General features: G+C 40.9%; 1 protein-coding gene across 8 annotated transcripts in view; it reads right to left on the bottom strand.

Annotated features, from left to right (window-relative positions):
- The window catches only part of TRIM2 (tripartite motif containing 2), a 129,178-nt gene that overhangs the window by 89,667 nt on the left and 20,795 nt on the right, over positions 1-18,716 (bottom strand). For 2 of the 8 annotated variants that reach the window (XM_080384892.1, XM_080384895.1), the window contains exon 1: positions 2,255-2,803. The exons of 1 other annotated variant lie outside the window; for it this stretch is intronic. The gene's annotated coding sequence lies outside the window, so the exon portion shown is untranslated. 5 more of the 8 variants (XM_080384898.1, XM_080384888.1, XM_080384897.1 and 2 more) reach the window with 5 other exon arrangements.

Here is an 18,716-nt window from a genome sequence, read left to right as displayed (position 1 = left end):
CTACCTCGTTTGCTTCATAATTCTTCTTGTAGGGAATAGGAGAGAGGAGGAGTGATCACGGAATACTGACTGAAAAGGAAAGACCAACATGGAGACTTACTCTTTCCTATGACTACGGAAGACAGAAGGTCGTAATGGAATGCAGTGTTCCCAGTTTTAAAGAGGGGGGGGGAGGGGGGGGGAGAGGGGAATGGACGATATGACACTTCCTCTAAGAATAGAAGTGAAGAACACTAAAACACAGTTATAAAATTTTGCTTGCTTGTAGTAAGAGAAAGAACTTGGAGTGAAACACAACACCTGTCTTGAAAGAGAAGGTAAAAAGGAAAGAAATACTGGAAAGGACTATATTCCTTTTCAGCATCTTGGTAGTAACAATGGATTTGGCACCATCAAACCTGGCCATTGGCTGCTTTTCAGGGATTACCTGTGTTGGCAGCTCACCCTATGCTTTGCCTGGAGAATACCGAGATTTCTTTTGAACTGTGGCCAGTTGCAAACTGGCCAGACAAGACTGGTCTGGTGCAGTCACTGGTGTATTCTTTCTTATTCTCCAAGTGGGGTCGACCACAAGGTGAACAGGTTAGTTCCCTGATCAGCTATGCACACTGCCTGGCTTTCCTACAGGCTGAGGTAAAGGATCAGGCAGTTTCACACCTCCCAGAAATATTTACACAGCAGGGGGAAAACCAACGAGGCAGGCAATCGCAGTGTCACAGATCTGTTTACCAGGGGTAAAGGTATCTGAGAAGCTGACACACCAGCAAGCATAGGAAAGCTCACACCTCAGTGCCTTCCAAGAAAGTTACAAAGCATCGATGCATGTAATAGCAAATGAGGTCTCAGCTCGGGGCTGCAGCACCAAGAACTGCAGGGGATAGTTTAATATTCAGTGAGCATATGCCTAAAAAGTCAGTGCACACACTATCACTATCAGAATTTCAGCATCCTGCTGCGCATCAATGAACTCTGCTTAGGCTTCATCAGGATCCATTTACATTGTGAATGAGATTTGGGAGGAAAACTGGTATGCAATGCAAAGTGCAAAAGAAAAGGCAAACCGCTGCTTTTCTGGACATTCGTCAGGAAGATGACTGAGCAGATTTTTAAATAAAACACCTCTGAAATTTTCTATCCATATCCCAAATCTTCCCAGAAGAACTTCTGAAATTATTCAGGACACACATGAATATTATCTCTACATGTTAGAGACTTAGGCAGGGGCTTTCAATGTTTAATCCCGGCAAGCAGCGGATTAACTGCCTTCAGCTGAAAGCCTGCCAGCTGACAACCCTTCCCTGCGCACATGGCATTTGATGTCTGCCATTTTAGTATTTTGACATTTTTGTGAGAGACATTGTCCTGAAAGGTCACCACTTGCCTCGGCAGTTGGCTGGCTGCCACTCAGGCTTGGGAAGCTTAGCTCCACAGCTGTCATCAAAAATGACCATTTTCACCGCTAAGTTTCAGGAAAGCTATGAATTTCTGACTGTTTATGAGGGGGGAAAGGAGACAAGAGGAAGGAAAGAGAAGCTCCAAAATCACCTTTCACTTGCTATAATGAAGACAGGCACTTCTACATATACATCTGTAAGATGAGACTGACGTATCGCAAAAGCATTTTATAATCAACAGATTCACCAATCGTACTCGTCTTATAGCAGCACTGTCAAGGGGGCTATACCATGAATGTTTAGCCTCCTGTGTGCAGCAAACAACACAACATGTATACTTCTCTCCCTACTCATTTAATGGCAGTCACCTGTTAACTGTGATAATGACATTTTCACATAACTCATAAAAGGCTTACAGTACCACAATGGTCCCTAAGAAATAACAAAACCCGTACATAAAGCAAAAAACATGACATGGCAACACAAACTGGCTACAGCCTGCGCTTCTTGTACAATTATATGATATTTATACTTGGTACTGATCCGTGGCTGTTTTCAATAAGCAGATTTCATTCACAGCACAGTAAGAATTCACTAGCCATAAACTCCATAGGACAATGCACTACAGAAGCTTTGAATTAAAAAGGAGAATAAACACCAAGATGCTGTTTATTCAGTACTATGAGACCAAAACCCACCAACAAATAGCAATTCTCTTCCTTGCAGTATCACCACAACACTGAGAAACCTTCAACTCCGCTGCTTCCCAGCCACCTTACTACCCTGCCTTCATACCACATAGCAGATAAAGACTGTCTTCATGTTCAGAGTGAGATTAGTGAAAAACATGCATTGCTCACCGTGCTATGTTCATTGTTCTTATCAGGTCAGATGCAAACTTACTGGTGCCCCTTATGATGACTATTTGTCAGCACTTCTGTTAATAAGCTATTGTCGAGTTTCTTAATAAGAAGTCCAGGTCTGCATTTATGGATTTTTAAAGAAAAGATTCCAGGTGAAAAATACCATGGCAGATTTCTCCCCTATGAATTCACAAGCGTCCTATTACTGTTGAAGTATCTTTCTTTCCGTAATATCAAATAATATCTAACCTAAGCAGAAAACCATCTCTCCAGAAGTACCTCCTGCATTTGCTTGGCTTCTCCCCTCACAGACAAAGTAGCAAGCAGATGTCCCAAAAATCAACAAACACAAGCACAAACTATTTGTTCTGGAAAGCTTTCATGCACCCCTTTCCCTCAGTAGCTCTTCCACTGAAAGCCAGAACAATACTGCAGAGCAGCTTTCCCTGTCAGGATGTTTTCAGCTTTCATCTCTCTGCTTTTTCAAGCAGAACACTGAGGTACAAACCCTAATTAGCAATCTGAAAGCACCACACAGGCAACGAATACTTACATTTGCAACTGTATTTGTGATATTTGCGCACTGATCCAGCGATGTGATTACAAAGAAGAGAAAGAGCTTTTTAGGCTGCCTTTCAAGCCTCGCAGCAGTGAAAAGAGGACTGTTATCTGAAAGCTACTCATTTTCTATATGCTGTGCTCTACTTGCTTCCCATGTGCACACAACACAGCTGCCAGATTTAATAACCATGTCAGCCTGCTTTCCCCATAAAGCAGCACAGAGATGACAGGATGAAGATGAAGTAGCCAGCGCATTAATCTGTAGTTATGGCTGCACTAAGCCTTGAATGAATGTCACGGTTTTATTGCCCTTGAAGAAAAAAATAAAACAAATCAACACTGTTTGTGAAAAAAATGCGCAAAAGGATTTCAGAAATGTTAATCCACACATGTCTCCATGACTTTAAAGCACATTAAAGAAATTTCTCCACTTTTTCTCAGTTAACAAATCCTAGGACTTAATTCCTTTTTACTACGCCCTGATCTTTCAGAATACATTTTCTCTAGCAGTGCATGCTTGTACCCCAAAAGAATAAAAATTAAATGACAAATTAGTTGAGCTTCACTCCTCTCCAGTTCCTCTCTGGATTAAAGTATTTCCATACCTGTCTGTCTTTGCTGACTTCTTTGAGGGGTCGGGGTCGGGGAAGTTAATAAAAAAGGGAGAAAATTCTCATTTACCATTTAAATTCTCCCACGCACAGTGGTTCCTAGAGCACTGGACTTTAGTATCTGCTGTGGTCAGTTCACTGCCACGGTGGAACACTGCCGTACCTCCAGCCGCAAAACCAGTTCCATGCGAGGGAAGGGTGGCCGGAGTTTACATGGCAAGAGAAGGCGCCAGTCATGCAATCAAAAAACAACGAACTGAAAATAAACCCAGAAATACTCGGTTGAATTTGTAACAGCGTGGGGATGCCGCAGAGATCATATGACATCTGTGTGAGTGTTTTTCTCTCTCTCATTTATATTCCCTTCACTTCCCTTGGAGGCACCTGTCTCAGCGGGGAGTGGTTTCTGTGGAAACTACAGACAGTCGGTTTTCCCCTCAGAGAAACTGTTACTATGGCAACCTTACATAATGTATATGGCCTAGATTCTCTTTTAAAATAATCTAACACTGAAATTCTCATTATAAAATCAGAGCTGAACTGTCTGGGGGGCAAGAAATATAGTTATTTAATAACTGCATTAGAAATGTAGGATAAAAAAACCTCCAAATGGTATTATGAATTAAATGATAGTGTAGGGGGCACTGTCATTGCATCACTCACAAAGACAAAATAATTTGTAAATTCCAGTAAACAAGGTCTATTATTTAGCATTTCTGGGAAGCAAGGAGGACGGGAAGCATATACTTGACACCATGGCTCAATGTAGCAATCAATACTGCATCTTATGGAGTGGAGGGGTTTTTTTCTGTGTGTTTATCATTCCAGGCAACCAGGACCTCACTCAAAACGATGTAAGCCCAAATGCTGCTTACATCTACCCTACTCAAAACTGAAATATCAGCTCTGAAGTCACTTTGAAGTCACTACATTATGAAATCACGCTACAGTAAGACTCAAGGAAGCGCCTGAACGGAGCTGTGTGAGTCAGTGAGGCAGAGCATGCAGTGGAGCAGAAGCAGAAAAGACACGGTGCTGTTTATAGGACTTTCCTTTCAGCTCTGAGGAGACAAACCTGCCCACAGCAAAGATGGGGAGGGCAGAGCTGTCAGATCGCGCTGGGGAGGTAGGAAGTTTAGTTCTCCAGTAATGGGGTTGGGCTGAGTGAGGGGGCTTTGCCTTCTAAGTCAGCAGCTAAAGACCTGCCTGGGTTGGGAATGACATGAAGTGGTAGCCATGTCACAGATGTTTTGTGACCCCTGTGAAACGGGTAGGTAGATGTCTCGCCTCCCTTCTCTATCTTCAGCCACTCTTGCAGATAACCCTTCTATTGGTAATACAAATCAAAAGTCAAATGGTTAAGAAGGCAACCCCCCCTGTTTAACTACACAAAATCAGTGATTACAGTTTGAAAAATATTATCGGGAAAACTAGTAAAACCCTACCTTTGAGGTATCTGTGTTGTGACTCAGCGGATCAAGATCTCTCCTGACCTGTCTACAGGTCTAGCAACTTTTATTAGCATGAAATACATTAATACATGGGGACTAATTTTTATTCTCTACTCCTATTCAGAAGATGAACAAGAGAGAGCAACCTGCCTACAGAACATTTCCCCAAAACTTATGCAAGGTCCTCCTAGACTCCCCTGTGCAAAGGGGCTCTCCAGGTGGGACAAAGCAGGCAGGAAGCATTTCTTCAAACCCAACAGCATTTATGTTCCTTTCTTGTGTAGTGGAGACACTTTGTCGTGGTTTAACCCAGCTGGCAACTAAGAACCACACAGCTGCTTGTTCACTCCCTGCTCCTGTAGCATGGGGGAGAGAATCAGAAGAGTAAAAGTGAGATAAAGACAGTTTAATAGGTAAAGCAAAAGCTGTTTGTGCAAGCAAAGCAGAACAAGGAATTCATTCACCACTTCCTTTCAGCAGGCAGGCATCCAGCCAACCCCAGGAAAGTGGGGCTCCATTACGTGTCACGGCTACAAACGCCATCACTCTGAATGTGGCCCCCCTCCTTCTTCCCCCAGCTTTGTATGCTAAGCGTGACGTCATATGGAACAGAATACCCCTTGGGTCAGTTGGGGCCAGCTGTCCCAGCTGTGTCCCCTCCCAACTTCTTGTGCCCCCCAGCCTGCTCGCTGGTGGGGTTGATGAGAGGCAGAAAAGGCCCTGAATCTGTGGAAGTACTGCTCAGTAATGACTAAAACATCCCTGTGTTACCAACACTGTTTTCAGCACAAATTCAAAAGATAGCCCCATACTATCTACTACGAAGAAAATCAGCTCTATTCCAGCCAAAACCAGCATGCGCTTTTACAAAGGAGAGTCATACTGCCTGAAGGTGAGGTGGTGTTTGGGATGTTGCTTCACCAAGCAGGTGTTCAAGAACCAAGACCAGGGTTTCACAAAAAACCTGCTTGTGCCACAAGCGATGGGATATTTTCTAATACAAAATCCCCCAAAGGGGTTTTCCCCTCAAACTGGGAAAAGTTTGACTTTTAAATTCAAGAAGAAAACTGCTCCATACATTGCACTGAATACCCAAACTGTATTTTCCTGCACAGGAGACCTACTCCAACAACTACTCAGAGCAGTATTTTGTCAAAAGCTGTGCACACATACCTTTTATTCTGTGAAATTCAAGTGTTATATGAAGATGTGAAAGTATTAAATGTTATCTCTGTAATACAGAAAAACAAAGGAGATTTGGTGCATGGTGTTAACTTCAATTGGATATGAGAAAGTTCAGTACCACCTTACATGACTGAAACTTTTATGATCTATCAAATATCACATTCCTAGTCAAACATTACACAGGAGTCAGGCCTCCCTAGTGTTTTGTCTTTTGAACCCCAAGGCTCTCATGTTCTACCCACAAGGCATACCAACCACACTGTTTTACAATCTTTCACCATCTAAAAGTAAAAAAAAAAAAAAAAAAAAGGAAATTAGAAAATATTTTCAAACATCTACATCCACTTCTGAATTAATCTTATATATAGAATTACACAATAATTAGACAATGTCTAGTGAAACGTATTCAGTGCCCCTAGGAAAGACAATATATTGAGAAAAGCACTAAAAGATTTCTTAGGCATATTACAAAGGGATAAGTTGTCAAACTCATATAGTTCTGACATTTTTGCCATGTAAAACCTTGAACTTCAGAGAGTACATTGCACAAAGATGTCAGGGACAAACTGAGAAATGAGTATCATAATAAGGTAAAGCAATGAAGTTAATAGCTTATTTTACATAAAGAAGCAAATATCTGACAGAGAATGGGAACAAAAGAACTACTTTTCATAGTTTTCCCAACTCTCCCAACACAGAAAAGCATAGCACAGCAAAAGCCTACATGGTTACGTGGCTTCTGGACTGAGCTAAGTAACATCTAGCCAGCTCAGCATGGAAGCAGCATGAACTTGGATCCTTTTCCACTTATCTACATAAGTATTTTGTGTGTATCCAGCTCCTGGACACTTGCCGCTTCCTGTTTGGGCACCAGTCTCAGGAGTGGGCACCTGAGTAGTACCAGCGTACTTCCTGTATGTTAACCTACAGCACTTACAATTCTTACCTTAAACTCTGCCTTTAGCTACCCGGGGATCCCAAGTTACCCAGATTTCTGATCACACTGTAAGAAACCTGGCTGAGATACTGCTGAGAAGGCAGATAGACTAACAAAAGAAAGATTTGCGTTCACAGCAGGACTCAGGCACACAGAGATGCAGCTGTAACCTGTGAACTTGCTGTTAGTTTCCTTCCATCAGGGAATTAGCTCACTCCATGAGTCCAAGCTTCTCTTGACAGCCCAGGATCTGCAATAATGGTCTCTCAGTGAATAGACTCAGAAAAAAATGTAATTGAGCTGTTACAACCTGGACATTGTTTGGCACACATCCAACATAATAGCAACCCTACAGCCTACCATGCAGCTAAGAAAGGCAGACTTCCAGTGGTTATTTAAAATGGCATCCAACCATTCCAGCAGCATTCATTGTATGTTTCCTACATCTTTTCCCATGTTGTTATATCAAGCTACGAAAAAAATGTATTAGCAACACAATTTTACATATGGCTTTGCTTAGAGATAGAGAGAACTGACAATGGAAACCCTTTGTACAATATCACATTACTTATTCCAAAAGAAATCCGTAGTCGACACACTACCTCATGTAACTCCATGCTAGGCTTTTACATAGACTAGCTACTTTTATTTCCAGGGTATTACATGCTCATCAGATTTATACTGCTCTCGATACCGCAATCTCTTTCCTCCCATGGCCCTATTATAAAGAATGGTCTTCCTTTCTATCTACTTGGATTGACACACTTTGAATGAGGAAAAAAAATCTTAGCAGTAAATAAAGGGAGAGACAGATTTACAAAGAGGCACAGGCAGGGGTGTCAATTCCTAACCACAAGGTGCCTTGCAGTCTCCAGGTCCCCCTGCCAAGAGTTCTGTGCTTAAGCAATCCACAGGAATGACACTCACAAAAGCCAGCACATTAGCACAGAGCTGCCTAACTTAGCTACTGCAAAATGCCAAGATCTTAAACTCTGTCCATGAACTTGGTATCCTCATCTGGGCTGCAGGAAAATGCCCATCTCCAGCTGGGATTCATACTTACCCATTCTCTTGAGTTAACTTCCCTTTCTCACAAAAGCTGGCTGGAGAAGAGATGAGAGGCAATTACAGTACTTAAGAGATGACAGACTGGGACTCCAATCTACTAGCAGCCAGCTGAAAGTTTAACCAACATTCCCTTATTTAACCATAACTTTTTAGATTATTCTAAGGTAGGAATCCTCCTGAAGCTGCTGTCCTGATATTACTAAATAACAAAGGGAGTGAAGAAGGGAACAGAGACCACTGTGTAGCCTAGTAGTCAGGCTGTTGTTTAAGGCACTAACCTTGAAAGTCCAATCTCTGCTTCAGTAATTGGCTGTTCATTAGGAATAGAATCAGGTTTCTGTGTCCCTGATGGCAGGAGCTATTTTTCTGAGATTGAGCAGGTGATTTCTGAGCTTTGCCAGACTAACTGCTTCAGAGAAGATAGGCACAGAGTGTCTTCTGTGATGGTCCTGATGTGTCTAGGAAGAGGGAGATGCCCAGGTGCTCAGCCCTGGCAGCTGTTTAGCATCTCCAGACACCTGGGTTACGTGGCACGTTTCAAAGACCTACATTTCTGCCTGGAGTGTTTAGGGTGGCCATTAGATACTTAAGGCCATGTCTACAATGTGGAAACAGGGCCACCTGAGCTGGCAGGCATCTGCATACTGACTCATAAACCAGAAATGCTGGGGAGTTCAGTGCAGAAAACACAATCTGGGTCTGTGCGTGGTCACTAACAAGCCATAGTGCTGTGCACAAGGCTGCACTTCACTGTGACTTTTCCAGATCAAGGGTTCCTGAACTCTAGTCTACTCCAGAGAGTAGGCAGTCCATACATCTGGCCTCAGTCCCTGCATGGATCTTGCCTGGGTTCAGCCAAGGAAATAGTCATTATGGGGATTAAAACTAATCTGATTTCATCTAGCCTAGAACACACAGGAAAGAGATCAAAGGTGGATTTCTGCCTGGATTTCTCATGGATTTCAATTTCAGTTAATGCTCCCAACTGCAGGCCTGCCTATTTCTTTCCTTGTTTTAGAAGCAGAAATCATTGCCAAGGCTCTGGCAGCTAGGCCAGAAAATAGTGACAAATAGTGTAAGCTGATCTGGCAGGCTTCATTAAGGGCAGATTAAACACTGACAGTCCCCAAGGTTTTTGTGATATGATTGCATGACATGGCCAATGAACTAGTCGCTCCCTAGGGTGAGAAGCAGAGATGATGTTCAACTGCTGGGAGAGTGGAACATAGACTGCTCTGTGAAATTACATGTTATGACAACGTAAGATGCAAAGCACCATCTCTAAACAAGGTGCTTCACCTCAAATAAACCTTAAATACCAGTCTGTCTATTCCTAAGAAGGCTAAGCAATGTGTGTGTGTGGCGGGGGGGTGGGGGGGGTGCAGGGCAGAATCAAGAGATCTGCAAAAGGCCAATGTAAGATCAGCAGTCCATCCCAGTCAGGATGTCTTGCTTTTTTTCCTATGCAAAGCCTACAGCTCTCATCATTTAAGACTGTTTTTCAAGGAACATTTGAGAATGATCCTCCATTTACTGGGTCAAGAATTATTTTATCAGAATTTCAAGAAGTCTGAGTTGTTTGTGCTCATGGCAAGGTTGTCTTGGACTTAAAACAGCCTCCTAGTTCTACTATCTACTTCTAATCTGATGATTTTCCTTGCTCTACAGGGTATGTTTCTGTAAGCTTCTAATCACAAAATTGCATAACATTTCCCTTTTCAATCCAAAATACTCTAAATGCTTCCACATTTTCTCTTACACCGCCAGACCAAATAAATTGACCCTACCTGAAATGTTGCCAATCAACATTGTTACTTGACTCTTTCTGTACCCATCCTATCCAAATAAAATGCATACGAAATCAAATGCTTTTAGACTGGAAAAAAAAAAAAGCCCCATAACATCAACATCAAAAGAATGTTAGCCAGAAATCTCAATCTGAATTGTAGGTGCAGAATGGATAGAGCAGAAAGAAGCTGCACTGGATCTATACAGCTACAGCACAGGAGGCTGCATTAAGATAGCAACAGAAGAGTAACATTTGTCATTGACCATCTGAAATTACAGAGTTCTAGCAGCATTGAAGTGAAAGGCGATAACCACGTCTGTGCATCGCTAGTTTATCCAGAAAGGCAGGAAATTCAGATACGTAACCATTAACATTATAATTGAAAAGGGAAATAATTCTGCGAGCTTCTACAGAAGAGAGGGGGTTTATTCCAGCAGAAAATTATCCCAAGTTTTCATATTTCTCTGCTAAGGTCTGGATTGTATTGACATAAATTTGGAAAAGAAAATAAAAGCTGTCAAAATTGTCTCATGCCCAGAGAGCACTGTATCCAAGCACTGCATCCAAGAGGCACAGCACAGCTTCTCAGCTGTCTCATGGATCTAGAGTCACATGGAAGACCTGTTTTCCAGTCCTCCAGGTTCTGCCTTCAATAGGCATTAGTGATTTCAACCACATCTGGACATGTTTTAATGTTATATCTAGCAAAAGCCTCTTGAACACAGTACATGCAGTGTCCTGTTTCCAGAGGTCTACCCTGCTTTTACTATTAAATAAAATTGCTTGGTTTGCTTGCAGTTACTACAGGGCAGCAGTTATGAGACAGCAGGTGGTACTGAGGCGTTGGTATACACATGGGAAGATGTAAATGTAAAAGAGAAGTCAAATACAGTTTTATTTGGAAAACAAATGAGCAGCTGGTGGCACAATTTGGTCCTTGCCTTGTCCATCTTCCCTGTTTTTCCTGCATTTTAGTACCTCGGCACCATCACCATAGCCAGCATTCACTTCATGAGCCCAGGGAGCTCAAAAAAGAACAAAAAATAATTACCTTTAGCTCTCTTGCTTCACCTAAGTCAGTGCAGAGACACTGTCACCTGCTATGACACCATTTGTGCCCTAGAAATTCTGAACTGAAATGAATGGCTCCAGATTCCAGGGACCTTCAGAGGGAACTTTCCGCAAACAGCACTACTTCCTTGGAATGTCTTTATGTTTGTTAAATACAAGGAAACAACTTAAAACACACAAACCAAAAGTATTCACCAGGAGAATTATGTGACCAATGTGACCAACACATTCAGCTAGTTAGAACTCTTTATGACTTTACCTCCAATTTAGAATGAATTGAGTAACTTTCCGGAGGTGTTGGTGTTCCAAGTGGAATGGAAATGGTGAAGGTGCTTATTTAAAACACTCATTGCAACTTTTTCCAGCACTCCTGTCCAAATCAGCTACTTGAGAGGATTACTTATAATTTAGGAACCACACACTATGCCATGCCTGAAAAAATGATTTCCCAGAGACAACTAGAATGCTGCAGAAATCACCGTGAATTAAGATTAAGACTGTTGGAAGAGGAAGAGCTGCAATGATGCTCATTAGCAGTATCTTTTCACTCCTTCAGATTTTGCAGAAGTCCTTTTCCATGCACAGAGAATTCCTTGATTTCTAGAAGTGAGAGGGCTCTGGCTTGGTGGAAGGAATCAAAGGTGAGAGTGTGCTCCTAGCATCGTTTTCCCCAGAAATACAGAGATTTATTTACACAGATCTCAGATAATCCCAGTGCCTGGAACTGATCTTTTGACTCTAGGAGCTGCAAACTTCCTCCTGCTCCCAGGCTGAGTCTGAGATCAGAGAACAGATAACAAACCTTTGGTTTTGCAACATAATGCTCTCATACCCACCCCCAGAAACAGGCTTCTGCCTTTACCTGCACAGCTTTTTTGGCAATGTATCTCATTGTACCCTTCAACCAGAAGCAAGATAATTGAAAAATCCCACTACTTGTTTTGCCTTCTCCAAATACAGTCCTGCTGCAGTAGATGACATCTGTAATAGAATCCTCAGTGTAAAAATGTGATGATCTGTGGCTTTCAACTGCACCTTGGTTCCTGAAAACAAGAAAATTTGGACAAAGTCCTGTGCTCGCTATTTTCTTTTGGCTACTTCTATGCTGAACCTGAAGGCTATTCATTGACTCCACAGGGTGCCTAATTCCAGTGCCTAGGCTTAACTTGTTAGGACTGAGCATGATTTTTACAGGCACTGCAGTGCAGAGCTGGAATTCTTGAAGTAGATACTACACATCTAAAAGCACAGCACTTCTATTAGGATCTCAAGTTAGCTATTAGTCTAATTTGTAAGCAGATTCACTATGGCATCTCAGTGCATACAGAGGTTACTTGCTGTATTATTCAAGGATACAAATGTTCCATCACAATCTTTGCACACACTGTGTGCAGCCATGTTCCTGCTTTCTCAGCTCAGATGCGGCATCATACACGTCTAAATATTTCTGTGCCAGGGATATTAGATCCTAAATGATTCTACTTTGCTGAACAGCATCACGTATCCCTTGCGTAAAATAAGTTTCCCAGGTTCTGCTACAATCAGCAGTATGTCCAAGCAAACAACTGCTCTAACAGCATTCATTACAGACAAAACGTTGTTGACTAATGAAAAAGCAGATAAATAGTTCCTTTTCTTTAGCATTAGTATCTTATTTGCTTTTTATTCCTAGAAAATAAAATGAGATGGGAGGAGTCCACATTTCTTGGGGAACAGTCTGTCTTAAATCTCTGTTTGGGCAGTTAGTGCATGGTGACTTCTCTCCTTTTGAAATTAAGGAAACTGTAGTACTTGTTCCCACAGAAACACTATTTCCTTGCTATGAATCTCATGCACCTCACTATAAAATACTTTGAGATTAACATTATACTAATCAATAGTCAGGCCTAATTAAACTTGCTGCTTTCATTACATCAGTCATTGCTTTCAGAGACTTTATTGAAAACTTCAAAGATGGTGAGAAGGACATTCTCATTTCATGCTCTCTCAACCCCCTAAGCCTTTCATTAAGCCCTTCACTACAGATGTCTATCACCAGCTGGCTCAATCGCGGCACTACAGCCAGTTAAGCCTGGGCATCATGGCCACATTCAGAATTATTGACTCCCAGAGAAGATCACGGTCATAATCACTGCCTGACAAACTGGTTGGTGTGTTTTCATCTATGGATTCTCACCCTTCTTTTGTTTCCGTATCCCTTCCTATAAATGCAAGCAACAGATGCATTGCCATTGCTCCGTTTTGCTGGGCCGCTTGGAATAGAAATTGTACTACCATCTTTTGACTGTAAGAAGAACTACACCTTTAGAGAGTCTCCCTTCTGTATTAAGCCACTGCAGGAAGTAATCTTTAACTTAGTGAATGAAACATAAAATTCCATTTAAATACGGAGACACATGAACAGTGTAGTCTATAAGCTGAGTCCTTTACAAAAAGAAATTTGGTTTGAACATCTCCATAATTTGGGCAATCACAGTATACCCAATAAAAAAAAAATATCAACAGCCTTAAATGTGTCAGCCACGGTGCGTCTTCATCTATTTCACATGTCCCAGTAAACGGTTTGGAAGCAGCACCACTATTGCAGCTCTATGTTTCCTCTCGCACTTCCAGTCTGTGCAACAATGGTGCTCAGTTCTTGGGCAGATCAGTACAGACTGGAGTTGGTATTCCTTACAGACTCTTTGATTTTCAATGCATAGTTTATAACTAGATCAATTCAGAAGTGATGGGCAATACCACTTTCTGAAATGCATAGTGAGCTATACAAAACTATTTCAGTACCTAGGGAGAAGGTGTCATACAAAATTAGAGTTAACTGTCCTTACTGGAAATCTTAGCACCAAGGATTCTTCCACTTCTATGCCTAAAGAAAGTTCTTCTGAAACAAGCCAGAAACAGATTGGAGGAGCTCATAACAGAGGTCTTCAGAGGTTGGTTATCCTACAGTGTGCTCATACACAAAACTGTGGTATTTTGAAACCATGCTAAAGCACGATACTGACATTTTTAGGCAACTGCAGATTAATCTCATGTATTCATAAAAGGCAAATTCCAAAACACTGCAAATAGGCAAATATATTTAAACCCCAAAGTAACATGTAAAAATATACACTGTCCATTTTACATTAAGAACAGTTTTGGGAGCGGAGTGTTTAATAACATTCCTCTGCATACCAACAAAGGTGCTGCTGCATATCTGACAACAGCAACACTGGTTTAATACCCCATGATCTCACAACAGCATTTTTGCCAATCCCTGAAAAGAAACCACTGGCATTTTGGGTGTGCATTATGGCATGTGTGATTTAGTAGTGCTTTACCACTTCACAAATTCAGGGCAAGATCTTGGTTTCAACAAATTCAATGGGATATTTGCTACAGGCCTCAGCAGAGGTGGGCTTTCATCCACAGTGTTTAAGAAGTGGGTCTATGATCTGAAGAAGAGCAAAGGAGAAAGTAAAAAACTTTTTTTTTTTCCCCACTGCAAACAAAAATGTTGCAATAAACACTAATGGGTAAAATCCAAGTTTTTTGTAAGACTCTTTTCCCTGTCAATTATACTGTGCTGTACACAGTTTTTAAGCAGCTCTCAATTAATTTATCTATCTACATATGCAAAGAAATTGGAAAATAGTACATATATATACACAAGCTAAAGTCAAGACCATGGTTATTTTTCATTGTCTTCTCTCATTAGCACAGTTCCACTAACATTCAGTCCCTCTGGTGTAGCTGAAATTAAAAATAGTGATAAAGAACAGAGTAGAGCTACTAATTCAAAGAAATCTTTTTGTTCTCATATGTAATGTTATTAAATAGAGTTATTACAAAATCGCAGTCAAGGGTCTTCAGAATCACATTTCATTTTGACCTCTGATCTACATCCTCTCTGTAATATGCCATCACATGCCACAGTACCACAGTAGCTAACGCCGACACACTGGAAAACCAATGCACAGACTTAACTTTTATACCTGCTGGATGGAGAGCACATTTTACTGCCGAATGAATCAACAAAATCACATTTTATCAAAAAAACCCTTGTATATTCCCTGCTCCTCAGCAGCAATGAAAACAATTCTCCCCTGCCTTCCCCACCGCAGACTCCCCTAAATTACCTAAAATCTGCTTTTGTCCTGGGTATGTTTACATAGGTCACTGGTAACAATGTTTCCATAGTTGCACCTAAAAAGTCAAGGGCAATAGTAAACCCATTCCATCCCTTTTTGTCTGCTGGTTCAGAAAATAACTTGTCATTTTATCTCTAAGGTCAGGGAACTCTTGTGATCTCAAATCCACCGTCTCAACAAAGACACTGGTTATTGGCATGATGAGCCTCAGGAATTGGTAATGTACCTAACTCCTGATCTCTTTTACATACCTGTACCCCATATTAGTGTTGGTTTATGAAGGATATGGCTTTGTGAAGAGCTGCATACTGAGGTTTCAGCATCATCAATCAGCTGAAATATGTTTATCTCACAATGAGCTAATGACTTGTTTGTAGTCCAAGTGAAGCAACCAGTGTGTATGCCATCTGGAAAGGAGATGGCTGTCTAGCTAACATCTGAAATACATCAGCATTTCTACAGTAAGGCAAACCGTCACTTCTCCTGTGTGAGAATATTCAAACTGACCTCTAAGAAAGTGATGAATTACAAGAAATCAAAGAGAAAGTGAGGGAATGCTTGAATCTGAACAGAATTCCAAGAAAAGTTTGGCCAGTTATCATATACAAGTAACCGCTAAACAGAGGGTTTTTTAAGTGACATTTAAATCCAGCCAGTGGGTTTTGTCCAAGAACTGGATCCCAGCCATAAAGCACCAAAGTTGACTGCTTGTTAACTGAAGATGAGCTAAAATACAGGTAGATAGATTTGCTTTCAATTCTTTTGGCTTGCCTCTGACCTACTAGCTTTGCTGTCTATATTTGGCTTATGTAAATAAATTATCCTTCCACTTTTATCTTACAGGGGATTTTAGGTTAGCTGGCAATAAATAAAACATTCTGCTCTGATGGGAGTGGATGATCATTAAGACATGGGTATTGGACACATTTTCAAGGTGCCAGTACTCAACCCAACCACAAGGAATCATACAGAATAAAAAAAAATAATGTGAAGACCACCTCCTTTTTCTAAGCTGTTCTGCCTGGCAGGGAAGTTGGCAGTGCAGAGTGTCAATGTGGAGAAAATGCCATCCCCACTGATTAACATCAGCTGGAGATATCCCAGCATGCAAGAAACATGGGGAAATGCCAGGACCTTGGTTATCACCCAAACCTCTTTAATGATTCATGTCATAATACTCCATCTGGGCCAGGCAGCACTGAGCGAGAACCTGATAAGTACATATATATTCCTAAACTGCATCACAAATGTTTTGAACACCCCCTCCTATTGAATGTTCCTGTTTCTTGCCCAGCAACGATAAGAGATAGTTCTCTCTCTCTCTCTGAAAAAGTAGTCACCAATCACAAGTCCAACATATGACAAGACTTCAATGCTGGCAGCAATTTCCCACACTTCCCCTCTTTAAGGGGCATTATTAGCTTGCTTATCATCACTGTGCTTTCCTAAGATTATCAATACAACACAACTACTCAGACAAAGAAAAAACCAAAGGTTTCAAAGGTTATGTATTATGGGGTTCAGGAGCTGTAGTTATGTATGTCTTCTGTATCATGTTTGATTAGAGATGTCTTTTCTAACAGTCTGGGACTTTCCACTTACAGTTCTCAACAGAAATACTTGTAGTGACATTCCAAATGTTCAGAATGTGGATCCCTTCCTATTTCATTGGGACCTCAGACCTCCACTGAAAAGATCAATCCAAACAAAATTAAAACCATTTGCATAGAAAACTGATCCACAAAATGGCAGTGTTCACTGCATGATCAACACAGTATTTCATGATTTTTCATTTTCACAGAAACAATTTCCAAGTGCTCAATTACTGGCTACAACTGAATTCTGAGATTTCTCTGCACGCCACAGCATGAAACTGATGATCTACATTTGATCCTAAATGCCCGGCAGGTCTATGTTCTGATATGCCTTTGTCTCTCACGCCATTTTTCTTCAAAAACTCAGGCTTCTTTCTGAAATGTACCCGCTTCATGCATTTATTTCCGAGCTTTTATTCTATACCAATAATACCTGGAAAACAAGATGACAGACAGCACAAGAAAAATAAGCTACAGAGTTTTTTAAAAAAGTCAGGTTTGGCAGCATATTCTGGAAAATGCCAAAGGGTTTGTGGAATAAATTCCATTTGGCAAATTTAGAGATAAAAGAATCCAGCTGCTTTCAAACACCAAATGCACTACTAAAAAGTCTAAAATTGCAGAAACGTATTAAATCAACAAAACAGATCATCCTCCCACACAAAACAAGAACAGCAGCAACAAAAGAACCACAAAACATTCCTATTTAGATAGACTTCAATGCTAGGTGATGTCTGTTCCAGGCAGTTTGGCAAAGAATACGCTTATATACAACAAAAGGCATAGGGCTGAGGGATTTTACGATGCTTCAGGCTATTGCAAAGCTAGGCAAAGAGATGAAAGCAGTCATGCCACTGAGGGACCTCAGATAAGGAACCAGGCTGAGCCATATGATGATTAGAATCCTTTGCAAAAGCATTTCTCATTCATTTGATTAGTCTTTCAATGACTGTATCACCGAACAGGTGTTATTGGTTTAGGGCTTGATTCCATGTTCACTCAAGTCAGTCATGACTTTCTACTACTTTTAAAAGGTCTTTGTATCAGATACTAAAAGAATAAACCCCATTATTTATGTATCGTTTCTTCCCAGTTTAGGTACAACCTGTTCAACTCCTTCATCACACTCATGACATAAGGCATGTAAAACATTTCTAGCAAAACTAGAACTTGGAAGTACCCAAGACAGGGACTAGTTCCACATTATAACAGGAGAATATACTCATAGAGGAGTCTGCAGAACAGCAAGAATACTGCCCTTTTAATTCTACAGAGAATCTGTGTTTTCAGGCTGTTGTTCCTTGCCATTGTTCCTTCAACAGAATATCCACTGACACAGGTTCCTAGCTCTGCTCCTCACAGACACAGCTGCCTGGCAGAAGTTTATACCCTGCACAATCCAACAATTCATGTAACTGCACTCCAAAACAGATTTGCAAAATGAGTGGGCTTTGAAGTCAGTCACACTAGCAGAAGTGAAGGTAAGGTAGCTTCCAGTAAAAGACAAATGAGCCACTGGAAGCTACTGGCAGAACACTATCCTGGGACAGCAGCCTGCATGTCCAAAAAGTCAACAAAGTCTTTATGGAAAGAGTCCTCTTTGTAGGTAACCAATACGCAAAGGTTAACAATTCAATTAACTAACAGGCAAAATTAATAAACATCTACAGAAAGTTCCTTTCCTCTCTCCTTATCTCCTGATAATACTATAGTATCAGTTATGAAGAACTCTGAAACTCACATTTCAAGCTGATAACTTCCAGGTAGCTTTTAAAAAGACTAACATTAAAACTAAGCAAAAGCAGTTCAGTAACTTTGCAGTATGAAAAATAAAATAAACTTTTCCTTTTCTAAACATATACACCAAAAGAATGTAAAAAAAGACTTGTGCTGAAATGGCTGGAGATAGAAGGCTCAAATTTGGCAGGCAAGATGACTAAATAAGAAGAAATGCCTTCACATTTTCCAATTAAAATGGGATTTGCTTTGATCTGCTGCAAATCAGAGTTTTTGTCCTTTATCAAGTGTTTTCCCTCAGCTTGAAAGGAAGCAGCTAAG

Source organism: Falco punctatus, assembly GCF_963210335.1.
Source record: "Falco punctatus genome assembly, chromosome: 1".
NCBI classification, from domain to species: domain Eukaryota; kingdom Metazoa; phylum Chordata; class Aves; order Falconiformes; family Falconidae; genus Falco; species Falco punctatus.
This window is presented reverse-complemented; position numbering and strand designations above follow the sequence as displayed.